We start from the raw sequence: 27,776 nt of genomic DNA, 5'->3' as shown, positions 1-27,776 counted from the left end.
TTCCCTCCACAGGCTTCGCAATGATGAAAACATGAGGCAGGTGAAAGCCAATTCTTCAAAGTCTTGTATATACAATTTTACAGTGAACTAGCTTAACAAAACCCTCTGCTGGGTTTGATCACCCTGTGATTTATAAACATCCTTCTGAGACTGTGCTCTGCTCTGGGCAAAGCTAAAAACTGAACCATACTTTCCCCCATTAACACAAAGAATCTTTCTCAAGTGGTTCAGAACTACTTACACAGCCAGATCATGTCTCCTGTCATTACAAAACCCAAACCCATCTCCATCAAAAGAAGACTGAGATTCCTTCACAATGCAACATGCCCTTGTGTAACTGGAGCACCATGGCTTGCAACTGATGACCTAAAACTACGACTAAATCCTATCTGACCCCAATGTGGTTACCTATAGTTTACTGTCTAAGAGCTGTGAGAGGCTTTGAGGCTCCACACGCAGTCTGCTTGCTGTATGTGTACAGTGTTGGTACAGGCAGGTGAGTGCTAGCTGGGGCTGAGGCTCTACACCTGCTGAAGCTATAATACAGAGATAGTTTCTAAGGCACACAGGGACAGATGAGTGCACAACTCTCTTTTGTTTTCACCGAGGCTTAGATGCTGCTTTACACTTTCTTGCAGTTTCCTTCTCCCTTCCACGCAGACAAAGAAGTGAGGCTCAATTTGCCTTATCCTGCCTTCACAGACCAGACAAAAGTACCTAGAGTAGCCTATTCCAGCATCTGAAAAAAAATCATCTTTACCTGGGGATGCCCTAAAAGAAACCTAAACGGAGACAGATGAATTCTGCTGAATCCGGCTGAAGTGCTTTAAGGCATTACTGCCCTGCTGTCGTCTGCTGCTCTTGCAGCAGCTGCCCCCGTCCTCAGCCAGCAAGAGAAGGTGAGGACCCACTCCCTCGCTGCTCCATCACAGAGATGAGCTCATTATTTGAGGGTATCTTTGCTGCAAAATGGCTTTACCTCCTTTTGCTCTACTGCCCCCCTGCCAGGCAGTAATGCCACCAGACAGGTAGGCACAAGCAGCTGGGGTCAGTCATAATCCAAATTCCTTCCAAATTCCTTCCTTCCTTCCAAATTATTTCCAAATTCCTTCTGAATTCCTTCCCTACAAAATCCTGTCCTTTTTATCTTTTCCCCCCTTCCCTTCCTTTATCTCTGTCTTCCTCCCTTTCTCTATTACCTTTCTGTCCTCCTTTCTCTCTCTCCTCTCTGCAATACAAGAGTGAGGTCTCAGTAGAAATTCTACCTCCCCACTCCCACCAGACACTTAAGAATTTGTTCTTTCTCCCCCTCCCCCTCTATTTTGTTTTGTTTTGTTACTGTCAGCTGGTCTCTTGGATTAGGGCTTGCAGCTCTCTCTGGGCTCAGGAGGGCTTGGTAGCTTCGCAGGATTTCTTGCCAGCTCACTGATCCTAATGTAAGTGCCAGAATCCTGCAGTTTGCATAATGCTAATTTGCTTTTCAGCCCAACTTGCCAACTCACATGCTGCTTAGCATATCAAGCAGCAGAAGGAATGCCATGTGCTCTACCAGGAGCAAGGAGGAGAGTAATTGGATAGATACCCACTACCTGAAATTGAAACTAATCTAACCAGCCCCGGGTCTAAACCCTAATGCACTGTTGAGCTTCTGGTAAGAAGTCATTAGACTGAAACTGTTTCAAGCCAATTAGTTCCTTATTCTCAAAGCTCTGATTGTGGAGTTTTCACTGGCATGGTAAGGTTACAAATACTGTCTTGTTATGGCCATATTCATTCACTCAGACCTCAATCCTGCCACCCTTACTCATTGTGAGTAAGGGCAGTAGAACTGGACCTTAATGCTTGTGTAAATGAGATGCTAGACATGTCAGGGTGGGGTGATACCGAGAGATATCACCACACCTAAGGGATGTTGCCAGTCATTGGGCTGAGGGCCAAGTGCTGTGCCTAGTCAGTGGGCTAGGTGTGGGGCTATCTCACTGTGTTACCACACAGCCAAGTCTCTTACTGCAATCCTGCCTCTTTCAAAGCAAAACAAAGCTAGGCTGCCTAGAAAAAAACCCCAAACACCACCTGTTTTCATTCTAAGCTGCACCCACAGTGATGCCAATGGAACTGCAGCATGAGTCTGAGAAGGTGGGACCCCTCTCTGATCTTACTTAGGTATACAGATACACAGTCTGGACAGGTTGCCCAGGCTCTCTCTCCAATAAACAGAGGGAAATGAGCAGTGCCTCTGAAAAGAAAAAGATTGATCCTTTCTGCATGAGACACCTCTCTTAGTCAGGGTGAGATGGACCACTCTCTGAAGCTGCCATGAATCCCTCCTCCAGCTGAAGTGCAGCCTGAGGAACAGGTTCTGAACAATATCCTTCCTGTCAGATGAAGTTCATGAAAGTGTCCCTCAAACTTAGTGACAGAGGTAGAGCCTGGTTTGCTTTCTGATCATCTGCTGTCATAGACAGGGACTGCAGTCACCATTCTTGCATCAGTTAGATGGTGCAACACTCCCAACCCATCAGGACAGGAACCATGTCTCCTTGAATACTGGATTCAGTTTTGGGCACCTCACACAAGGACACTGAGTTGCTGGAGTATGTCCAGAGAAGGACAACGAAGCTGGTGAATGGTCTAGAGAACAACTCTTATGAGGAGCAGCTGAGGGTACTGGGATAGTGTAGTCTGGAGGAGGCTGAAGTGAGGTGGGTGTTGGTCTCTCCTCCCAGGTAGCTAGCAACAGGATGAGAGGAAATGGCCTCAAGTTGCACTGTGGGAGGTTTAGGTTGGATATTAGGAAAATGTCACTACTTCAGGGGTAGTCAGGCATTGGAACAGTCTGGCCAGGGGGGTGGTGGAGTCCCTATCCCTGGAGGTGTTCAAGCAATGTGTAGACATGGGGGTGGTGGGTTGTCAGTTGGACTTGATCTTAGAAGTCTTTTCCAAACTCAATGATTCTGTGATTCTGTGGGACACACCTCTTGACAGCTCCCAAGCAGCCATGAATAATGAGGATGCTATGAGAAGCAGCTTTGATTTTCTCTGTTTGGTTGGTGGGAAGGCAGTGCCCTGGCCCAACAGGCCCTGCAGACACCCTCCTGGGAACGCACCTTGCTGCTTTGTGCAATGAGCTCACTCTCAGGTACTAGGTGAGCGGCTTGCTGTTGACATTGTCCTAACACCCAGCAAGTGGCACTTTGGCTTGTGGGAAGGGCTTCAGAGGAGTGCTGAGCACACAGTCTCTAATCTAGGAGGCGTGGAGATTAGAGGGAAATGGGAATTTGCAGTGAAGGCTATGAAATAAACTGGCTGAGTAAGGCAGAAGCAAGAATTAAGGCTCAAATGATACTGCTCTAATTCCTTGATCTCCATTACTTGGATGTGGTTTGGTTTGGAAAGTGTAGGGGTAAAATTCTCCCAAATTTGTGTCTGTGTTGTCCTGTTTGATGCCTTCCCCTGTGAGCCTCTCCATTTCAGTAAAACTCCAAGCATGTGGAAGGGCCAGGGCTGGAGGGGTTAATCATCCATCCAAGCAATGGCTGTGCATAGAGAAACTGCAGAACATTTCCCATACAGCATTTTCCCTACAGAAAGGATAACCTTCCAGGAAAGCATCCTTTGGCAAGGAGCAGTATCAAAAGATGGGATGTGTCCTCTGGGCATCCTTCTTGCTTCGGGCTGGCTTGGTCTGATCTCTTGGATTTGAAGGACCACAGGAAGATCAAAAATGCAACATCTAATGGACCAACAAAAGGAGGCTATAGTGAAGTTGTCTCTATCCACTTTCTTAGGTCTTTTGAGGGCTGAGATATATATTAAGATCAAGCCATTTGTTTCTGTATAAGGGATGTGCACTTGCTGTCTCACAGGACAGGGCTGCTGAGCTCAAGGCAAAGGTAGGAGCTGCTCTTACTGTTGAGAACTTCAGTGGATGAACACTGTGATGGGAAACCCTCCTTTCCCAGCAGTCACCCTCTAAGTCACTGCTCTTTTTTTTGCCTATTTAAGGCATGTGGTAGATGTACACCAAAAATATGTTTAGATATTCAGCATGCTGTAGTTTTAAATCATCCCAGGAGATGGGACCCCAAAATTGCTCCATTGGGATGTCTGGATCTACTGGGCCTCCTCAAGTAGAATCAGAATCATTGAGGTTAGTAAAGACCTCTAAGATCATGAAGTCCAACCATCAACCCAACAGCACCATGCCCACTAGACCACATGCACACATCATTTGAACACCTCCAGGGCCATGTAGTCCTGGGGCAGCAGTGCAGTAATGCATGGCCCTATAGGATGACACGATGGAGGAGTTAGACCACACACCAAAACCTGTCCAGCAGCTGGGGCCAGGAGAGGAGAAGTCTTACAGAAAGTGTTCCAGTGTGGGAAAGCATGGGATCAGTGATAGACTGGTAGAGACCTCTGGGGCTGGCTGTGTTTGTCGTGAGAGACTGAGAGAAGGAAACTCCAACAGGAACAGAAAATGATTTCTCAGGAATTGCTCTCAGAAGAAACATTCAGAGCAAAGCTGCATTTCCTTTCTGCAAGCATGCATACATTCCTCCTCTTTAGAATCTCTGGCTGTTCAGCTCAAGAGGGTGGTAATTGCACAGCCCAGTGATTCAGCATTCTGGGAATTTCCCCAGAGTGGTTTGAGCCGAGCTGTGCTTTCTGCCAGCCTTTCCCAGCCTTCAAGAAAAAAGGGATCCTTTTCTCCCTAAAATGGGTAAACTTTGCCTCTTTAATTCAAAGACAGAAAAGACATTTGATTAAGACAACAACTGTCTGGTGTATGTCACCAGGATTTTATCAGAGAGCTACAAGTGCTGGGTTTATTCCCTGTAGAAAAGACTCCTTGCCTGCTGTATTTGACAGCCTTATGGCAAGAAGCTAGGGCACAGTAATAAGTGGCAAGGTATTTTATTGGAGCTTGACAGCCAGGAAAACCAATCAGTTTAACACAGCCAGAACATAAACACAGGAAAGAAAGTAACTCAAGGATGGAAACCAATGAAAGGAGGGTCAGGACAGTCAAAGATGTGTGTGAGTGAGTTGAGAAGAACGACAATGCTGCCAGACAACATTTTCATACCTTCCACTTTCTACTGTCCCCAAGCTACCTGCTAGTGTAATATTTGAATTGCAATTATTTGCCTTTCCCCTTTAGCTATTAAAATCTTTCTGTGTTAAAGCTCAAGCTAGAAATCAGAAGCCCAAAGAGGTGGTAAAACGTTTGTCCTTTGCCCTGGCTTTGTAAGGTGGCTGGATGTGATGGGTGTGCATGTGCCTTACAGCTAGCCTCTGGTACAAATTAAAGTAGCCACACAGAAGGACACAAAAGGCACTTAGCCAGGATGCAGGATCTGTACCCATTGTTTCTGTGGAGTGCTGGATCCAGCATCCTTTGACTCATCATATATTTAATTCAAGAAATGAAAAAAGAAAAGAAATCCTAGCAACCCGGAATGAAAACTATTGTTGGAGGCAGAAACTCTGTGAGCAAGGAGGGCTCACTAGTGTGCCACCACTGCTCACCACTACTTTGTCAGGATATTGTGAGCTTTGCTCCCCCCCTGAATCCAATGGGAAGACTCCCAGTGATGTCAGTGATGCAGAAAGGGGCTGGCAGCCCTTACTCAGGGTGGGCAGGTGTGGGTAGGCAGAGAAATCCTGATGGAATGACTCTTCCACGATTGTCGTCAGTGTGAGCAATCTCAGCCAGGTCCTAATGAGTGTTGTTGACAAACTGTGCTTTATTAAGTTTCCTGTAAAACAATGTGCTTGGAGGGGGAAGGGAAAGAAGCAGGGGGATGAGGGGGGTGTAGTTGTCATTCCAGTGAATTGGCCACTGGGAATTTCCACAAGGTGTGGTTAGCTCAGAAGCCTGTGGTGTTTGCCACATTCCCCCCCTCACCCCCACCCCTTCCTAAGGCTAATCTTTGCAATTCGAATTAATTTGCAGCCATTTAATTTTGAATCTAGAATTAATCGAGTTGATTAAGCTCTATTATTCCTAAATCCACCCAAGGCAGAGACAATGGCAAGGGCTACACCGAAACACAAGGTATTAAGTGGAATCCCTTTATTACAAATGCTGAGATTTGGCAGACAGCTCAAGCCTCCAGGTTTATCCAGCAAGAAAAGGAGGCTGAAGGATCTGGGGATCGTTGGTAGAAGGTGAAGCCAGCACATCTGCAGCATGAGGGTGTCACCAAGCAGTGGGGATGACACAGAAAAGGGACTGATTAGATGAGTGCCTGAGATTACTGTGGCCTGTCCACCCCCCTAAGCATGAAAGATTCCTACAGAAACTGCCAGGGTTTTTCTTTCTACTGTGAATGTTTAGCTTTTAAGAAAGGAATTATCTGCAGAAGTGCAGCAGGAGCAACATCTTAACTCTTCCCCATATACATTTGACTAAGAAATTACTATTGTTAGTGTCCAAGAAACATGGCAAATTCTTCCCAGCTGTATTATTGTCTTGTAATAATTTTCCATTACAGAGGTGACTGTTGCTCCAAGCCAGGGTATGCAAAGTAGCCAAGATTTGCCTCTCCAGGCTCTGCCATGCACAATGCCAAGCACCTCATGCATGTTGCTGACGTCTCTCCATCCTCATAGACTTCCCTGGGAGTTGAAGGCACTCAGTATTGCCTGGGAGGAAGACATCTGTGTGTGGCAGAATATGTTAGCATATTAGGAAAGTAAATGGAGATGATTTAACGATGAGACTACTGCTTCTCATGCTGACCAGCATTGTTTCATTGTTTCCTCGTGTTCCCTCCTCAGTCGGCATCTACCCTGCGCCTCATGGTGAGCGAGGGCTGCAGGCTCTCTGAGGCAAGCCCTGGCCTTTGGCAGGGTGGTGATGCAGAGCAGCAGCCAGGTGCCTCGGTCACAGCAGCCACAAGCTCTGCAATCACGCAAGGGCTGCTTCCTTCCCTCGTGTCGTTGCGCAGCCTGTTTACATCTGTCAAGCCTTTTATGAAAGCCCTGCTCCTAGCAAGGGCTGGTTTGGGGGCTGTTGGGTTTTGGGTTGTTTTGGGGTTGGTTTTTTTTTTGTTGTTGTTTTTAAATTGTTTTGAAGGCTCTTTTTAGTTAAAAAAAAAAAAGGGGGGGGGGGAGGAAAAAGTGTTTGCCACCGCAGTTAAGACATGGACTGGATTAAAGTTCAAAACCAGCTCACGTCAGCAAGTGGATGGAAATTGTTACCATCTGACAGCTGGTGGCCTGAAAGGAGAATGTAAAAGTCACTGCATGAAGGATTGGTTCAGGGGAGTGCCACAAGGAGTGACATGGCTTTGTTTTATATCCTGGGAGCGCAGCTCTCTGTTCTGCCTGAGCTGTGATGGGAGGCAGCGGGCATGGGGACTCGCCAGACTTGCTGCACCTCTCTAGGTGCAGCGCTTGGGCTTTGCAACACAGTAACCCTCTGCAGGAGAAGCTGTGGCTTGTGCCACTGGTGATAGCTGACAAGACAGTAGAGTGGCAAGACTGGTTCAGGTCACCAAGGCTTCTCCACTGCTTTTCAGCTGCCTAATGTCTCCTTCCAACCCTTATGTTCTCAGCTTTGCGCAGCAAACCACTGAATTCAAGAGGAAAGATTTTCTTTTCACCTCTGTCTGCTTTAATAATGGTCCAGTTTTATTGCTTGATGTGACAATACCCTAAAAATGCTAACTGCCAGAAGGTCTCATACCATCTAGGGTGCATTTAAATACCTCTTGGACTCATCACAGAGTGAAGGTCCTGCAAAACTCAAGAACTTCCCAAAGAGCTATGGAAAACAAAACTTCAGGAGAGTAAACTGTACTGACAGCATTTGCTCCTGCCTTAAAACATTTGGGGATGGAAGGAGTCAAACAAATCATTGCCTGTGGCTTCCTTACTGCAGAGGATGTGTTGAAATGTTCAAGAGTGAAGGTACAGGCACGGCCTGGTTACGTAATGGGGCAGATGACACCAAGTTAGAAAGCACATGCACATATTTCAGGAGGAACTGTGTTTTCTCAGAGGAAAGGAGATGAATGTGATAAGAAATTAAAGCACTTCGCCCCAGATGAACCCTAACGTAGAGCTCTTGGGAATCCAGGTCACCTCTGGGTGATGAAATAAGAAACACCACAGGCTGCTGGAGGTGGCAAGTGGCACCCAGGGACACTGCTTTGTCATTGCTGCCCATGTTCTGCCCACAAGTGTCTGCAGGGTACATATGTATGTAAGTCATAATGCAATGAGGAAAGTAATGCTTGGGTTTTGTGGGTCACCCACTCTTACAGAGGGTTACACTGGCATCATTTAGTTATTTTGAGACACTGAAGATACTAAGATCTCAGAATCTCATTCCCAAAGCAGACATGGCTTGTTGGGAGGGGTTTTTTTTCCCCTTTTCTTTCTAATTAGATGGATAAAAACCTCTGGCATCCCTCCCTTTGGATTCTAATTAATGAATTCACAATAAATCCACTTCAACTTACTCCTTACTGTCTGGGAAACCTTCAGTGCTGTCTCCAGATTGGTTTCAATGTCATTAATGCTGGATAGGAAAGGCAAGCTTGCTGTCCAAAAAAAAAGAAACTAAAAGAATACAAGACAGGACTCATAACAGAAACCAAAGCTCAAAGCAATTTATTTCTTCTCTGTGTATGATTTATTTTGTGGTGACTGAAGGTCACTGCTACCTGTAGGCTGCCTGCTGTTTTCATTCAGTTTCCTAGTGGGCAAAAAAGTCTTAGGGAAGTCAGCATTAAACTTAATCTTAATAATCACTCGTGTCTCCTGAAAGGCCAGAAAACAGGCTGAAAACTTGAGGGTGTTTCTCTCTTGGACAGGCATAAAACATCCTGGACAGAGGAAAGGAATCTCTCCCTCTGCTGTGCCTTCTGGGTATGTATAGCAGAAGCCAGCACCTTTGAACATGCTAATAAATGCTCCAAGAATGATACTTTAAAAGGAGGAAACAACTGGAAGTGACCCTGCTAAGTGTGTTTCTAGTCCAGAAGCGTAGTGAACACAGGGAGCACACATCCCTTGCTTTGCCTTTTCATTCCTATATGCAGGACGGTGGAGTCCAGGGTCAGCGTTGTCTTGGCAGTGGGTACAGAGCAGTGACTAAGACAACTTCACAGATGATGCAGATAAAATAACAGAGTGTCACTAATGTTATTAATTACAGTGGATGCCACAGGAGGGTCCCCCGTGCAGAGTTCATTTTCTTTTGTTGTTAAATGAGTCTCAGTGCTAGTTATTGTTAAACTGTGGGAATCGACATGGACTGCTGGCAAACCAGGCAGCCTGCACTCACTGCAGAGTAGTGTTGCCCCTTTTTATAAGCCCTTGACCTCACCTAAATTCGCTCTGGAGACTGCAGGAGATGTGAACCGACTACTTAAAGAGCTTCTGATAAAGAGTAACTGTAAGAGGCTGGAGAAGTGCAGACAAGGATGCTGCTGCTGCTGGCACGGAGGTGGTAAATGTTAACCACAGTCCCCATTAATATTTTAATTCTTATTTGGAAGAGATTTGCCTTACTCTTTCAAAGAAAATGTCATCTTTTTCTGAGTATTTCTATTATTTTTGGCCAGGCTGGAAATTCTTCTACAGGGAACATTGTGTTCACTTCATAAAGCCAGCAGACCAGTCACTCAAAGGGGCATTTTCTAATGCCCTTGACTATACAGTGGAGACAAGAGATACCCTTCAGCAAAGCCACAACTCTTCTCCCTACATCTCTGTCTTTACTAGAGGCTTCCACTGTCACTGCTCTCAGAGGATGAAGGGTGCACAAGCAGAGTCTGAGGAGCTCACATCAAGCACCAGCACTGGAACCTCCATGCAAACACAAGAGCTCCCTGGGCACCTGGATGCAGTCCAGAAACAAAGAGGCACTGAAAATGTCAGGGCGTCAGCAACACAGAACTGCACCTTTTATGGAGCTCTGCTAAGACTTGCTGCTGGTGCAAAGCTCTTCTTCCAGCCTCTACTTCCTCCCTAAGTATTTGTGTTGCCCAATGACTTTGGTGGAATTTTGTTTTTGAAGGCATTTATGGATTGACTAACTAGGAATTTAGCCACTGTGATGCTCCCCAATAGTTCATGCAAATACTGAAACCTGTTCTTTGGGCTCTCCAGCTGAGCATGACTTCATGTGTCAGCAGACAGCTCTCCTGCCTCCTGCTCCAAGAGTCTGCAAAGCTGCTCTGGAAGTGAGGCTGGTGAGAGATTTACTGAGGCTGGCAGGGCAAGAGAGGCAGAATAGTGGCAGGATACACTGGTGACTCCATCCAGCTGGTGCACAGGAGATGGCATGGCTCTGGTATGCTGAGCCTTTTGCATCCTGTCAAGGGCCGTAAGGACATGCTTGCCTCCTCCCTTGCTGTGGCCCCAGGTCCACAGTCACACTGTTAATGTCCCACACCAAGCCCACCTTCCATTTCTGGGCTGGCCATCACCTCCTTGTGCCCTGGCAGCTGCTCTCGTGGTAACATCGCTGCACAGGGGCTGCCCAACTCACTGCTGCCTGAGCCTCATCCATGGCTTGGCCTCAGTCAGCTCTTCTGCTTTATTTTCCCTTCAGTCAAATACTTCTGCCATGAGCAGGATTTCTATTTCCATTCAGCTCTGTGTTGTTGTGAGCTGCATTTCTCTGCTAGGTTATTTGCTGTTGCAATCCTAGTGATGAAACACATTTACTGGTTGTAGCAGTTACAGGAATTCTAAATAAATATCTGCCTTTGTTTAATTTCAGTAAATCAGGGCATTTCACTAGCAGCATAATAACAGGGATTTGGGGAATACTCTATGGCCATCAAATAATTCCTGAAGCAATTTAGTCTTGCATCAGCACAGTTTGGGCTATTCCCAGAAGATAAGGGACTAGTTTTCTAAACTAGGGATTGTTGTTGTTGTTGTCTTAGTTTTACCTTTTTGTTTTCCTCTCCCTGATTCTGCTCTGAGTTTTGTGTGTGTTTGGTTTTTTGCAGCTTTGTTGTGTGCAAACACATGGCTGCAGTTCTCCACTGGATGTTGGTGATACTGTCTATAGTAGTTATTCTTCCTTTCCTTCAGATTAGATTCCACCTCTGAAGGGTACCAGTACTGCTGGTGGGACCAGTACCATAGAATCATAGAATGGTTTGGGTTGGAAGGGACCCCCAAAGGTCACCTTATCAGTCCCCAGAAAACCACCCAGATGGTTTATGCAGTGTAATTGAGTCTGCTTTTGGTAATATTGTTGTCCTGGCTTCCCATTTGAATTTGCCCTTTACCTACTTCCTTACAGTAGGCTGACCTTGCCCACATTTATACCCTGTTAAGCCTTAATGGGAATGAGTCCAGGTAACTGAGAGGTGAATTTAGGAGGATATCATAGAACGGTCTGGGTTGGGAGGAACTTCCAAAGGTCACAGTATCACAGTATCACTTAGGTTGGAAAGGACCTCGAGGATCATCGAGTCCAACCTATCAACACAGACCCCATGACTAGACCATGGCACCAAGTGCCACGTCCAATCTCCCCTTGAACGCCTCCAGGGTCGATGACTCAACCACCTCCCTGGGCAACCTGTTCCAATGCTGAATGACTCGCTCGGTGAAGAACTTCCTCCTCACCTCGAGTCTAAACCTCCCCTGGCGCAGCTTGAGACTGTGTCCCCTTGTTCCGGTGCTGATTGCCTGGGAGAAGAGGCCAACCCCTTCCTGGCTACAACCACCCTTCAGGTAGTTGTAGAGGGCAAGGAGGTCACCCCTGAGCCTCCTCTTCTCCAGGCTAAACAATCCCAGCTCCCTCAGCCTCTCCTCATAGGGCTGTGCTCAAGGCCTCTCCCCAGCCTTGTTGCCCTTCTCTGGACACGCTCAAGTGTTTCGATGTCCTTCTTAAACTGAGGGGCCCAGAACTGACTGAGGGGCCCAGAACTGAACTGAGGGGCCCAGAACTGGTCATCTAGTCCAACCCCTCCCTGCAGTCGGCAGGGACATCCTCAATTAGACCAGGTTGCCCAGAGCCATGTCAAGCCTCACTCTAAATTGGTGCAAGCTCAGATAATGTATGCTCAGTGTTGTCTCTTAAAAACATCACCTTCTTCATTTGTGCTGCAGTGGGAGGAAGGATGTGGATTTTACTGCATCATTTGGCCCAGTATGGCTTTCATTTTAATTATATTTTATAGTACTGGGGGAAAAAAAAAAAAGTTATTTCAAGTTACATTGCAAATGTAGAAGAGTTATGCAGTTGTGAAATATTGTTTGGCAGCTCTGACCACTTTGATAGATTGAGGCATTTCATTGATTTCATACATCTGAAATCCAGGGATTAGTTTCTGAGAAATCATTTCCCCACCGCTCCCACTTTGATGGAAAGGATCTATTGTTTTGGGGGCATGTCTGTACATGAGCTGCCTGTTTCTGGGAGAACTCTGTCATTCAAATGAGATTAGATGAAAGGCAGAGTGTGCAAACTACAGCTGTGGGGAAGCAGATTGTAGCTAATGGATCCAGATTTTGCCTGGACAACTTTGCATTGAGCTGCTGCAAGCAACAACAACAACAACAAATTCCTTTCTGTGTGCTCTTGATCTGGAGTGTTTCTTAAATCTGCCTGTGGAAATTTGTCCCCCCCCAAACTCTTCTCAAAAGTAACTAAATAAATATTTGGACTCAATGATCTTAAAGGTCTCTTCCAAGCAAAATGACTTTATGATTAGAAATTAATGACTCCATTTAGTCAGGACAGCTAGGATTCATAATGGTATAGAATGTGGGCATTATTGTGATGCTTATGGGCATCTACCATTGAAATCAGGGATTCACAGATACATAGAATGGTTTGGTTTGGAAGAAACCTCAAAGGTCATCTAGTTCCAACCCCCTGCCACAGGCAGGGACACTTCCCAAGGCCTCATCCACCCTGGCCTTGAACACCCCCCAGGGAGGGGGCATCCATGATCACACAGAATCAACCAGGTTGGAAGAAACCTCCAAGATCATCAAGTCCAACTGATCACCTAACCCTAACTAATCAATTAAACCATAGAATCAATAAGGTTGGAAAAGACCTCAAAGCCTCATCCAGGTTTTTCTTAAACACCTCCAGGGATGTCCACCCCACCACCTCCCTAGGCAACCCACTCCAATGGGCGAATGATCTCCCTGGGCAACCTGTTCAAGAGTCTCACCACCCTCACTGTCAAGAATTTATTCCTGATCTCCAGTCTAAACCTGCCCTCCTCAAACTTCAACCCATTCCCTCCCATCCTATCACTACAGACCCTTGTAAAAAGTCCCCTCCAGGCTTACTTGTAGAGCCCCTCTCTGCGAGAAGAGTCCTGAGGACTCTGCCTAAAAAGCTGCATGCCTCCAAATTGCAAATGGTGCCTGTTAATGGGAAAATTTCAGTTGTTTTTCCCTTCACCCTCCAATGAGATGCGAAGCAAACAAGATGGTCTAAAAGCGAAGCGCAGCACTCAGCGCCGGCCAACAACTCCCTGTTGCGCCACAGACAAAATTCCCACTGAGGTCAATGGAAGTGCCCTGAGCTGAGCCGCTCCGGGTTTGTGTGCGTGGGGCTGTGTGCGTGTGCGTGTGTGTGTGTGTGTGTGTTGGGTAATCATTTTCCACACCAGCCAAAGAGAAAAAAGAAAACCAGCCCCCAAAAAGCCCCAACCAGGAACACACCAGCAAGCCCCTTTGTTGTCATGCTATCTGACAAGGAAGCTAGCTTCACCCACACGGAGTTGAAAGCACATACCACTCTCTTCCAGCACATAAACACTGTTATCACGCTAGCTGCAGAAAGAGCACTGTCACTGGGACATTTTATAGGCATGAGCTTTTATACTATTCAGCAAGCTATTGAAAATTAAAATGTAATTAGCGTAGCAAAAACAATAGTTTGCATCTTTTAATTACCGCCCCATTTTTTTTTTTGACAGAATGTTTTAATTATTGTTTTTTTTCTTCTGTTCTGTTTTTATTGATTTGGTGCCAGTTCAATTGTGTTACCAAGACCTCCCAGTACTCAATGAATTTACCTCAGGGGATTCTGCCTTCTTCATTGTTTTAAAATAAACCAGATCTCCAACTACCTACAAAACAAAATTAGAAGTGGAGGAGGAAAGAGAAAGAGAGGAAGAAAGAGAGAAAGAGAGAGAGAAAGAAAGAGAAAGAACAATAGAGAGAGAGAGAAAGGAAAAGAAAGAGAGAAATAAAAAGAAAAAGAGAGAGAGAAAGAAAGAGAAAGAACAAGAGAGAGAGAAGGAAAAAGAGAGGGAGAGAGAAAGAAAGAGAGAAAGAGAGAAAGAGAAAGAAAGAAAGAGAGAAAGAAAGAAAGAAGAGAAAGAAGAGAAAGAAAGGAAGAAAGAGGAGAGAGAGAGAAAGAAAAGAAAGAGACAGAAAGAAAGAAGGAAAGAAGGAAAGAAGGAAAGAAAGAAAGAAAGAAAGAAAGAAAGAAAGAAAGAAAGAAAGAAAGAAAGAAAGAAAGAAAGAAAGAAAGAAAGAAAGAAAGAAAGAAAGAAAGAAAGAAAGAAAGAAAGAAAGAAAGAAAGAGAGAGAAAGAAGGACAAGTAGTGAAAGAGCGAGGTCAAGAAGTAAAAGAAGGGACAAATGGAAGGAGAAAAAGAGGAAGGAAGGAAGGAAGGAAGGAAGGAAGGAAGGAAGGAAGGAAGGAAGGAAGGAAGGAAGGAAGGAAGGAAGGAAGGAAGGAAGGAAGGAAGGAAGGAAGGAAGGAAGGAAGGAAGGAAGGAAGGAAGGAAGGAAGGAAGGAAGGAAGGAAGGAAGGAAGGAAGGAAGGAAGGAAATGAGAGAAAAGAATGAAAGGGAGGACAAGGGAAAGCAAACCAAGCTGCTGTCATGCCAAGTCTGATTTTTAATTCACATGTGTGCTGTTACAAGACAGTTATTCATCTGTAGCATCTGATTTGGTGTCAATGCCTTTAGGTACTAATACTGTTTTTCAACTTTCTGAAAAGCAGTAGGCAAACTCAACTCACAAAGAAACTGACATTGAACAAGATGTTACTGTTAAAATCACAGTAGAAAACACAACTCTCCCTTCCCCCCACACTGCTAAATTCTCAGTCTAGTCCCTGGGGGAAGAAAACACACATCCTGAGAGGCTAGGTTCTGGTGGCACTGTCATTCTCCATGGGTGTGCATGCACTCGATTTATTGCAGCCTTCCAGCTGTCAGAAAAGTGCAAAGTAAGTGGGAAGTGACACAGAGCCCTGATTTAGAACACTTTCATCTCTAGATGGGCTGCTTTCCTTAGCGATCAAGAGAGAGGAAAGTAGTGGTTAGGCTCTATCTGTACTACAAAGCAGGCGCTGCGGAGGCCAGGCAGCGAGCACATGGGCTTTGGAACGGCTGTGTACCTCTAACCAGAAACAAACAAACACACAGAGCCCTCTGTTTGTTGCAGAGACTTTAATAGCTCCTTTGCAGCCATTTTGTACATGAGAGGAAGCAAACCGCTCCAGTTTCCAGGGCGCTTGCTCCCCAGGCGATTCCACCCGAGGGGATGGGGGCCGTGGCTTTGGTGTTACTTTTTACTCACTACATACTTGCAAAATGCAGCAAGTCTGCCTCACTCCTTGCATATTTGAGCCCTTATGAGGCAAGACGTTATTTATTTACTACGCTGTTGCTTGATTACTTAATGAACAGCTCACAGAGGCAAACAACAAGAAACCCAAACCCAAGAAGACCAACACTACATTTTCAATAGCTAGATCCCCTGGGAGCCAGGCTCTGGGATTTTCATAGCAGAAAAATGTGGTCATGCCGCTCAGAGGCATTGGTGGTGGTTGGGAGGGACTAGGAGGTGGTAGACATAAGCCCAAACAAGGAGGAACTAATTAAGAATCTGATGAGGTCAGGAGGATTAGCGCCGTATCTCTCCTGGGGATTCAGAGTTTTGAGTTCCCTTCCTTTCACAAAACATCTAGTGGGCTTTCTTCAGGGAGGATGGCCTCCAGTTCCCTCTCTCCAAGCTGAGAAGGTCCATTTTGCAACTTCTGCTCTTTCAGGGAAAAGAAGACACCAGTTGTGAGACACAGCTCCCTGGAGGAGAGGGCGAGGGAGCAGGGGCTGTCCTGCGGTGGCAGAGGTGGCTGCTTCGCCTGTGTTGCTTCTGTGCATTACCACCTCATGGCACACACTTCTGTGCTCTCCTTCTTCAGCCACTCAACTGAGATTTGTCAGCACTCTACAGGATAGATGAGATAGTCCCAGCCTATGCCCCATCATGTTCTTACAGGGGGCTGGAAGTTCCTCCTGACTGTGAGCAAAGGGACTTCCCCATGCTTTTCCATGGGCAGCTGGGGGCTGCACAGCTGCCTGAGCTCCTGGCACCAGCTCTAGTGAGGCAGTGGGCAGGGAGTGATGATGACACCTTTCATGGTGAGGTTAATGGTATGGTTAGCCCAGGACAGGCACAAAGCAGATGGGGGATGGATAGCCATGTTGTGAGGCTAGGAGAGACCTGGGCAGGGAGGCTGGAGCTGCCTTACAAGGCTTGTCCTGTTATTACCAATATCCTGAGATCAATTATCCTGAGAAATTCCATGCTACTCTCTCTGCAATTCTAGTCACACATGAGACCTGGCTCCCAGCTCCCTGAAGGGCTTGGTATACAAATGCTGTGGGTGTGGAGCTCCATGTAGAAGAGCTTTTACAGTGCAGGAAGGTGGAGCTGCTTTAGAGTTCAGCCACTTGTGTGTGTACAGCTTGTAAATCTATGTATCAGCCCTCCATAGGCCAGGAGCCTGTGCTGATAAGCTTATCTCCTTTCTCCCTTGAATTCCCAGGCCCAGGGATTGTAGCTTTGAGCATTGGCATGTTGCTTATGCCCCTTCTCTGCAGAGCCCTTGCACTTTGCATCCCTTACTTCAGTCCATGAATTCCCTCAGGAGACAGAATGCAAGCTGTTGTGGTGGGGTACTTCTGAGGATGATGAAGTTTGTACACACAGAGTCTCTACATCAAATGGTTTAAGAAGTCAGAGAAGCTGGAGTAGAAGGTGTCACAACATCCCAATGTTTTTATATTAGCCTGCAGGTGTGAGGAGGGTAAAGCTGGAGAGAAGCAGGGGAAAAGGGGAAGAAATAGGATTAGAAACAATCCATTAGGTGTCTCCTTTTTTTCATATAAGACCCACCCATGCTCAGCAGCCTTAAAAGCAAATGTTGACCAATATTAAGCCTCACAATACTATGTTGTTTTCATAGCATTAGCAAGACAGCCTAAGTGGCTCCCTCCAACCAAGTGTGGTGTTTCTGGCTGGAGGTTTGTTCAGTCAGCTCAGTTTGGCTCTGGGGTTTATTTACACGCACGCTGTTGTGAAATTGCTACTCTGTGAACGGAGGTGCTGGAGAAATGGTGAGACATTAATCTGCTCAATACTATTGTCAGAAGTGGGCTCCAACCCTGTGGTCTGCTCAAGATGGGCAGACCTCAGCGCTGGAGCAAAGCGTGGTGCAGGCTGGAGGTCTTACACAAATGGCACAGCAAGGATGAGCTTACATTTCCGACGATGATTTCACAAACGTTTGTTTGTTTGTTGTTCCCTTTCCCAGACAGCTGTGTTTGGCAATCCATGCACCAGCACACCAGGACTCCAAGAAGATGGTATGATAGTGGCCAGGCACTTTTCTGAGACATGGAAGCCCGTGGTGGAGGATACTCCTCCTCCCTCAGAACTTCAGCACAGCAGTCTTTTCCCTCAAGAATGTCAGTCTGGCAGCACCCCTGGCTTGCCACCAGCAGGTAAGGCTCTGCTTGCTTAGGAAACACAACCACTGTATTGCCTTTCCCCCTCTGTTCTGCACGGTGTTCTCAGAGTAGGTTGTGTCAGCAGCCTCTCAGGACAGTAAAACTTGGAATAAATTCCTCCTGGAGATGGAGGGGAAGAGCTGCAGCTCTGCAGAGATTGCTGACTGAAGAGAGCATATCTACATCTGCATCGTAGGCTGGTCATAGCTCCAAAGTGTCTTTTGGAGAAGCAGAAGGCAGAAAAGCAGTCAAAACCAAGCCTGGCTGTAATGAAATTGGGTAGTTCCAAAGCTGGAGCTTTGAACAAGAGCAACTTGCTTAAATTCAGCCCCAGTTTCCCCTTCCCATGAAACCAATCTCATCCTTGCTACATTGCAATAAAACTTGCATGTTTTCAAGGATGTGTGTATGGAGCCTCCTGCATCTTTCCCCCTACCTCTGCCTATTTCTGCTCCTCTGGTCCTTCATATTTCCTACAGAGGTAGTGCCTGATGTTTGGGAAATGCTGGAGTACACTCAAATGGGGTTTGTACAACGCTTGTTCCTGTCATGTGTGTTTTCTATTTCACCAAGTTTATGAAGGCCAGACCAGGATTAAAAGACTTAGCTTCACATTCCTAAAAGCAGTGCAAAACTTTCCACCCAAATTAGCTGGCAACTCCTCTTTGGATATCATGAAGAGGAAAAAAAACAAACAAAGAAGTTTTAAAAGGTGAATGACCACTGGACAGCTCAGGTGAGGAGGAGCAGCTTGGTACAGCACAGAGAGCAGATCCTTGGACCACCACTGAAGATGACAGCAAAATCAACACATCAGCACACCCTGCTTATTCCTGACAGGGAAAACGCTGGGTTGTTGGGGTTCTTGCACTTGAAGGGATCTATTTGGATTCAATTTTTAGTTTTCTGTCACTGGTGGGAGTTATAAAGATCATTTCCAAAGTGAGTAATGAGGAAATCAGTCCTCACCAGCATCCCTTGTGGGAGCAGTTGGCATAAATGAGTCTGTCCATGTGCAGATTAAGTAGCCACTGTTCTCCTGTGTCCTGAACATCTTCTGCACTCAGCATCAGGAATGAAGTGCAGCAGCACAGGTTGTGCTTCCTATCTCCAACAAATGCACTTTCCCCCCTGCTTCTGGTGAGCACAAGGCAGAGATTGATTGTAATTAAGGACAGAGGGATTGGCAGCAGCGTCAGCTCTTGCTAGGATCCATTTGCAATAACTCAAAGCTTGTCAAGATCTGTTTTCAACTCATAGGGTGATCTGAGAGTGCTTGCAATGCCTCCCTTGCCGCCTGCTCTGTGGCTTTCAATACTTGCTTTTTCTATTTGACTGCAGTAGGGTGCCAGTATCAAGGCAGCTTGTCTCCTTTTTTTGCTGAGTGGTGGGGCAGGAATTTGAGTGGGTGAGGTCTGGGGAGACATTGTTTAGCCTTCTAGTTTTGAAACTCTGTCTTCCTTAGATCTTTACTTTTCCCTTTATGTGTTTCCATTCACACCTGAATCATTCATTACAGCGGCAAGCTGGGAAGATCCCTCTCTTCTTCAAGGCAACCACACATTTCTGAAGTAAATTATAGGTGTGGAGATGATAGAAATTTGTCGTCTAGGCACACACCCTGGCTCCTTTCCTTTTCCAAAGCATGTAATAATGAATTGTTTTTCTTTTTGTCTTGTCTCCCCCCTTCCTCCCAGCCCCCTCCCCCAGCTAATGTATGCCTAATGTGGGAACAGTTGTTGCCTTTGTTTTGATGGAACATTAAAGCAGGCTGTGTAACAGGGGAGGAAGTCTAAGAAGTGGCATTTTACTTTTAAACACAGCTTTGAAAAGAAGTGACAAGGCAGTGATCCTGCTGCACTGCTGTAATCTCCCTTGTGGTTTTTCTGCCAGACTGTCAGTTTAGGCATTAGATGAAACCCCAGAAGTCCCTTTTGAATGTTGGGTTTGAATGCCAGTTTGGGGGTCACCTCTCCTGTCCCACCCGGTGATGTTTTCAACCCAAATTCTGAGTCCACTTGAAGAAATGACAAATCAGCCATTGTCAACGTTGTTTTGACCCAAAGAAATGGCACAAACCAGCTGCCCAGCTGCTTTTATGGTGCTGAAGCCATGAAACGCATTCTACCACTCGAGCAAACAGATAGACGGAGTCTGGTACCACAGTATCACTAAGGTCGGAAGAGACCTCGAGGATCATCGAGTCCAACCTGTCACCACAGACCTCAGAAGTAGTACTGGGGGATGGAAATATGGTGCCTTATTGAGACATATTCACCTGCACAGTCATCATTCTCGTCTAGATTTAGTGTCCCTGGCAATAAAGAAATGGCAAAGATCCAACCAATTGAAGTAGATTACAAAGCAGAGAAGACAAAGTACCTATTGGAGGTGTTTCCACGGGGGCAGATGAGCTGTAGGATGGTCAGATAACCCAAAACTGAGGTGTCGTGGCTGGAATACTTGGATCTTGAGAAAATGTTCAGTGTTTGCAAGCAAGTTTTGCTCACAGGCATTTGCAAGAAGCAGAAAGAATTTGTCTTCCAGCTTTCTCACTCCTGTCTGCCAGACCCAGCCTCAGCAGAGGAGAGCATTGCACAAAGGATGAGGGCAGGGCAACAAGAGATTGAAACAAAACCTGAGATTGAGGAGAACTCTTGACATGGGAAGTTGCAAAGGAAAAGTTTAATTTCGTTTTGTTCTCCCTGGGAGAATAAAAATTCTGAAAAATAGAAGAAAATAGAAATCAAAAAGTGAAAGGAAACAAGAAAACAAGAAATCAAAAAGTGAAAGGCAGCAGCCAAGGCAGACGGAGAAAAGAACAATTCTCTTTTTGCACTTTGTTTTTTCCAGTCCAAATTGATTGAGCAAATAAAACTGTTCAGCTCTATTTAGGGAAACCAATTGTCTCTGGAATTAGGAGAAATATCTTCCCAAAGAACAAACTGAAAGTTGATCACATGTTGCATTGGAAGAATGTGGCAGAAAATGGTGAATGTGTTGAGAGAGGCAGGTGACCCAGGGAGAGACAAAGTCTGTGAGCGGGATGTTCAGGGAGAGAGGCACTGCTATGCCATGAGGCTGGAAATCATGCCTGGGAGCCACATCCTCTGCAAACCCCAAACTGTGCTACCTGGGAACAGGCAAATTCTGAACAGCCAGCAGCAAGAGCTTGGCTGGCTAATTAGTCCCAAGCCTTTCTTAGAACAAAATGAGACGGGATATTTGAAGCCTGGAGGTAAAATGGCATACAGCACGGAGAATCATAGAGTCATTGAGTCAGAATTAGAGAATCATAGAATTATAGAATCAAAGAATCATAGAATCACAGAATCATAGAATTGTAGAATCACAGAATCATAGAATTATAGAATCATAGAATTATAGAATCAAAGAATTATAGACTCAAAGAATTACAGAGTCATAGAATTATAGAATCATAGAATCACAGAATCATAGTATCACAGTATCAGTCAGGGTTGGAAGGGACCACAAGGATCATCTAGTTCCAACCCCCCTGCCATGGGCAGGGACACCCCACACTAGATCAGGCTGGCCAGAGCCTCATCCAGCCTGGGCTAAAACACCTCCAGGGACAGGGCCCCAACCACCTCCCTGGACAACCCATTCCAGGGCTTCACCACTCTCATGGTGAATAGAGTCATAGAATCACAGAATCATAGGATTTCAGAATCATGGAATTTCAGAATCATGGAATCATAGCACTGTTTGGCTTGGAAAAGGCCTCTGAGGTCATCGAGTCCAACCATCACGGCACACTTCAGTCCTTTACTTCAGCAAATAACGATTTCAGAGCCTTTATTCCAGAAAATGAACCTTCCAAATCCTTCCTTTAGAGCATCTGTGATGACCTAGATGCATTTACTGATTGCTCTGTAATGGACTAAATGTGCTTATTGGGTTGAGTTAGTTTAACGGGGTGGGGGGAAATAAAGGTAATTAAAGTTTGTCGTAGCCAGGAATGAAAATTGCAGCTCTTTTCCCTTCCCCTGCTCTTTCTGCAGTGATAAATTCCAGAAAATACATCTTGGTTCCCTGCAGTCTGAGCCATCTACAGATGCATGTTTTCTTTCTCTAAGCAGCTGTAGCTAATTGCATCAGTGCCGCCTCTACTGCTGCACATGAAAAAGAAACCTGTAATTTATTGCAACAGCCCCTACCATTTCTGCTGTACGTCTTGCCCCTTCTGTCATTCCAGGGAAGGGATTTCTCATGGTAAATTGGCAGTTCAGAAGTGGAAAACAACCTTGCTCAGAAGAAAGCTGTTCCAAACCTCCTCCATATGTTCCGTCCAGATATCGATAAAAGAACAAACAGAAAACATGTTGTTTATCTGCAGGATCAGGCTTTCCTCAGCAGCCAAAGGAGTACTGAGTCAAATTCATGCCTCATGGACCTTTGCTTCTAGCCAACACAAGTACAGGGTTCACGGTAACGACCCTGCTCCTTTTATTGCCGCTTGAATGGCAGCCTGGTGCCTTGGAAAACATACCCAGGTAAGGTGGTGCAAATTAGTGTCAAAATCAGTGGAGCTGTGCCAGTTCATTCTAGCAACAGATCTGGCTCCAGTCTCTGCCTCAAGGAATTTATGAATCATAATGTAGCTCTAAGTAGATCGAGTGGCTGTAAAATTCAATCCTGTCTTTAATAGCAGCGAGGCAGGAGAAGGCGAAAGGTGAGCCCTAACCTGCTTTTGAAAGGGTCATGTCAAGGGCATGGAAAAAGGCCTTTTAATTGTTCTTACAACTCTGAGGAACGAGGCTGTAATGAAAGGCAGTAAAATCTCGATCACAACTGCGTTGCTGGAGTTAGGAATTAAATACGGTTTTGCCTAAACCTGGAGTTTGACAGCATGGAGGCTCCGAGGACTGCGGTGGTGCAACGAGCTCCCATCCCCTTCCTCTGTTACCAACACCACCAGTATCTGGCTATGAACTATGTGTGGGGCTCTGTTGTGAGCCAGATCAAGGAACTGCTCCAGGTTAAAAATAACCCAGAGAAAAATAAACTAATTAATAAGCTGACAGCAGGCACACTTAATGGCAGAGGCTGGTGTTTGCAAAACATTGGGAGATCTTCACATGACTTGCATTGTGTGAGTGTAAAGCACTTAGTAATTCCCACCTATTATTATTCTTATTATTATGTAGTGTTGCTATTTATTACTGAGGGTTCAGCCTTTTGTTTGCATCTAGGTGAACATCAAAAAGATTTCACGTCAAAAAGGCAACCGCGCCAGGTGCTTGGCTCAGGGCTCTGCCTCCTTCACTCACCGAGGCTGGCTCAGCTCAGACTTCCCTGTGGCCCAGCCGCAAGTGCTCACTCCTCAAGTGTTAATTGCTCTATTACACTAATGTGAAACCAGAGGGATCGAGTGGAAAATCACAGCCATTGTCTTTTCATTTACCCTAATTGACCAAGCGACAGCGAAAGAGTGGCCTGGAGAAAGCCTCTTCTTATAATAATACATTGGCACTAATTGGGAATTTTTACAGCTGGATTTTTGGAGTTCTTTACATCCCTCAGTAATGTGCTTCAAAGCTATCACTGAGAGAGGGGCTTGTACCGCTCAGGTACTTAGCAGCAAAAGGCAGAGATCACAGCTGTACAACTCAACGCAGGCAGCTGACCCTGAAGAGGACACAGCACTGCTGATGGCCACAGCTGATACTGTGATACTGTGTGACACTGTGTGCCCAAGCCAGCAGGGTGTTCGCCCTGCATATGCTGTATCTGGACCAAAGAGCAGATGGAAAGTAGACTTCCTGTGGGATGGAGCAAAGCTGGTGACTCGTATTATATCATAGAATCATGCAATCATGGAATAGTCTGGGTTGGAAAGGACCTCCAAGGCCATCTAGTCCAAGCCCCCTGCAGTCAGCAGGGACATCCTCCACTAGATCAGGCTGCTCAGAGCCTTATCCAGCCTGACCTTGAATATCTGCAGGGATGTGGCCTCAACTACCTTCTGGGGTAACCTGTTCCAGTGTTCCTCCCTTCTCATGGTGCAGAACTTGTTCCTAACATCCAATCTAATTCTCCTCTTCTCTAGTTTGAAACCATTGCTCCTTGTCTTATCACTACAGGCCTTTGCAAACAGACTCTCTCCATCATCATAGCCCAGTGAGTTACACTGCTCTGTGACACATCCAAGCACTGCCCTTCAGACCAGAGCTATTTTCTTCCTTTGAAAATAGGTCTCCAGAGAACAACTTTCCATTTGGAGAACAGAAGATTCTAGGATAAATCAAGGTCCTGGGTCAGCCTGAGCGTACAAACGTTCTTAGGCTGTGCTGTGATTAGATGTGTGACTTAGATGTGTGACCTTTGTATGTCTGACTTAAGGAATGATCTAGCTAAGAGCAAGCCAGCAATAGTGAGGGAGGATGCACTGGGTCTCATACCTGCGTGGTTCAGTTTCCTGAAGGGGAGTCAGGCTTGTGTTGAATGCCATCCTGTGGATGATTCACTGCTGTTTACCTTCAGGCATGCCACCTACAGTCCTATCTTAAATCAGAGTGCACAGGTAACCTCAGTCCCCATCTCTCCCTTTTCACAGGGGTGAGAAGGGATGAACACAAACGTGCCATGACTTGTGCAAAGGCTCTCTCTGCAGTAAATTCACACCAAGGAAGAATTTATCTATCTTTCAGCCTTTAGGGAATTCTTTTAACAACTTGTGAAATGATGAATGTTTTGTAAAGATAGCAAGAGTAACATAAAAAGGTGGCTAAAAGGTTGATGTGACCCAGGGTAAATATGGGGATGATTATGCATGGAATATAAATAACCTATACAAAGGGTACCAATACATAAAATGCATATTTCTCTTTAAAGAGAGATGAAGGAAATATTTATTACCTTATTAAATCAAAAGAAATATGTAATTAAAAAGCAATCACTAGCTTCAGAGCTGCAATAAGCCTCTTTATTAGGTATTAATAATTTTACTAGGTACTGGGTTGCTGGAGGGCTGGGACCATATGAGTTGGTAATAAACCATCTTGATACATCATGTTCTTTAGGTGCTGCCAATATGACATTTGCCGTGCAGGCACGAGGAATGGTGCACATCTGAACTAAAGCAAGTGAAAAGACCCTCCCTGCCCAATCTGGGCAAATGAATATCAAGGGCACTGACTCAAGAAGAAAAGATGCATTTTGATATGTATTCCTATGAGAAAAATGTGGCACAGAGTAAAATTTACTCCTGGTCAAAAAGGGGAGAGCTATGCCTGGAGCCCTCTAAATGCAAGTCGGCTTATGGGGATCTATTTTCTTGTGCTGAGACAATGCTTAGGTGGTATCAGTGCCATATGCCATATGAAAACTCTTGAATTTTATAGTAAGCTCTAATTCTGAACAAAAAAAATGAGTCACAAACCAAAACCAGTCTGATGCTTGATCCAAACATGTTCTGTGTAGTTCATTATTGCTGATGACTCCTGGGAAGACAAATGACCATTAAGAATTGGTTCCACATCTCCCATCTTCCCCACTCCCTCCAACCATGAAAACAGATCTGGACATGTGGGCCTTCCCTGGTCTGGAAAAAACAGCTCTTGACTTTCAGTGGGATTATGGCCCATGTATCCAAATCTGTTAGCAAGATGACATCAATGAATTTGAAATGTTGTTCTTATGTTAATGCTTCTCTAATTAGCAATGTTTGAAGTAGCTCTGCTAAACTAAGAACATATCCTAACCCCAAGCCAAAACTCAATCCAACTCCTCTTTTGAAAACATTCAGTTACCATTATTCTCTTTGTCAACATTATCTCCCAGAGCACAGCTCTGTACTCCCAAGCAAGAAGGCAAATCATCTGTAAGCCTCTTCTGCTCTAACATAAAACAATGTTGTGTAAATTAGGCTCTCAAAACACTTCTGCAAGCGTTTTCACCTCTGACTCAAAAGTTTCAAGACCATTTCCAGCTTCTGCAACTGCCCTACCAATAGCTCAGTGCAACAACAAATACTAAAGAGCAAAGAGAAATTCAACAAAAACATCTCCTGTGCCCCCAGTGAATTTTTTTAGCTGTGGGAGGACTGGAACAGAAACAACAGCAGTGACATAAAGGAGCCAAAAAGCTGCAGCTTGGACTTTCCATTGCGGCAGTGCTGGTGGTGGAGGTGCAGCACGCTAGAAACATCCTCTCTTGGGCTTGGTCATACAGACATTTACTTTCAAGCTGATGAATTTCACTCTCTGTACTATTAATACATCTCTTAAGGAGCAGACTCCTAATTTTTTTCTGGAGGTTAGCAATAAAACACTCACCTAGAAAAGGTAGAGATGAAGAACAGGCTTAGGAGCTGAGCTGGACAGCAGCGGATCAGGCAGCAATGGAAGCACACCTGCAAAAATGACAAAGCTAAGCAAATCTGCCTGAGAGCAGGGTGAGAGTGGCAGTCTGCCTGCTGTGCTGTCACGGAAAGCTGCCTCTTAATGGGAGTAGCTGAGGGTAATATGAATTATAGACATGTCGAGGGACACTTTTTCTGCTCAACTTTTTCTGTTCAACTTTGATGGAAACCTTATGCACTTCAGAACCATTTTGTCCTGTAGAGTTCATTTGCTTTCTTGCATGTTTTAGGAACCCTTATTCTCTTTACACTTCTTGTTTCTACAGGGAGTGCCTTGGGCATTTGTCTCTTCAGAACTTTGACACAGATGTGACAGCCTTGAGGAGTGACAAAAATAAAGCAGCGAGGTGTGCTCAAGAGAAAGTGACCCAGCACCCACCAGGTGAGATCTGCATAGCAGGAAGGTTGTTGTCTTCAAACATAGATTGCCAGTAATCTCGAATCAGCTGGATTCCATGGTGTTGCACAAGGGGCCTGATTATTTCTAATACTTTCTTGACCTAGATAGGGTTTTAATCATATTCCAAGTGAATATTCAAAGCAAGCGTGTACGGAGATGAACATCTTAGGCAATTAGTCCCTTAGCCAGGTTACAAAGCCACGTTTGAAGACATGCTCTGCAAGTAACAAGATGACTTCAAAGAGTCATAGAATGGTCTGGGTTGTAAGGGACCTCCAAAGGTCATCTAGTCCAACTGTCTCTGCAGTAAGTGGGGTTATCCTCCATAAGATCAGGCTGCCCAGAACCCTGTCAAGCCTCACTTTGCATATCTCCAGGGATGAGACCTCAAATACCTACCTGGGCAACCTGTTCCAATGTTCCACCACCCTCATAGGAATGTTAGGAACCTGTTCCTAACATTCAATCCAAACCTGCTCTTTTCTCATTTGAAGCCATTGCCTCTCATCCTGTCACTGCAGGCCTTTCTAAACAATCCCTCTGCAGCCTTCTTGTAGCCCCCTTCAGCTACTGGCAGACTGCTATTAGGTCTTCCCAGAGCCTCCTCTTCTCCAGGCTGAACACTCCCAGCTTTCCCAACCTGTCCTCATAGCAGAGATGCTCCAACCCACTGATCATTTTTGTTGCCCTCCTCTGTATCTACTCCATCAGCTCCATGTCCTTCCTATATTGAGGGCTCCAGACCTGCCTGAAGTATTCCAGGTGATCAAAGTGGCAGAATCACCTCTCTGGATCTGCTGGCAGCACAGCTTTTGATGCAGCCCAGGATGTGCCTTCTGGGCTGCAAGCTCACACTGTCTGCTCATGTCCAGCTTCTCATCCACCACTTGTCCAATTCCATGACAACCACTGTGGCAAACTGTATGCAATTATTCCAGAACAGAAAAATCAAATAGAAAGAAATAGGAAGGAAGAGGCATTTTATCACTCTGCCTGCCACAGCATTGTGCTTTCAGAGGTCCTGCTACTAAATGTGTGCGATTCATCTGCCTCATGGCGCTGTGCAGACGTGGCAGACGGTTGCTGCAGGGAGACCTGCCTGCCTCACATTCTGTCCAGTATGCTTATGACCAAAACTATGTAGCAAGAAAATTTACTGGTAGGTTCAGTCACACCACAAACTATCACTGAGCCTCAGACAGGCTGCACGATTTGACGCAATCATTC

The sequence above is a fragment of the Melanerpes formicivorus genome, unplaced genomic scaffold (assembly GCF_026170545.1).
Source record: "Melanerpes formicivorus ecotype bairdi unplaced genomic scaffold, bMelFor1.0.p_v2 SCAF_50, whole genome shotgun sequence".
NCBI lineage: Eukaryota > Metazoa > Chordata > Aves > Piciformes > Picidae > Melanerpes > Melanerpes formicivorus.
Note: the sequence above shows the minus strand (reverse complement) of the source record.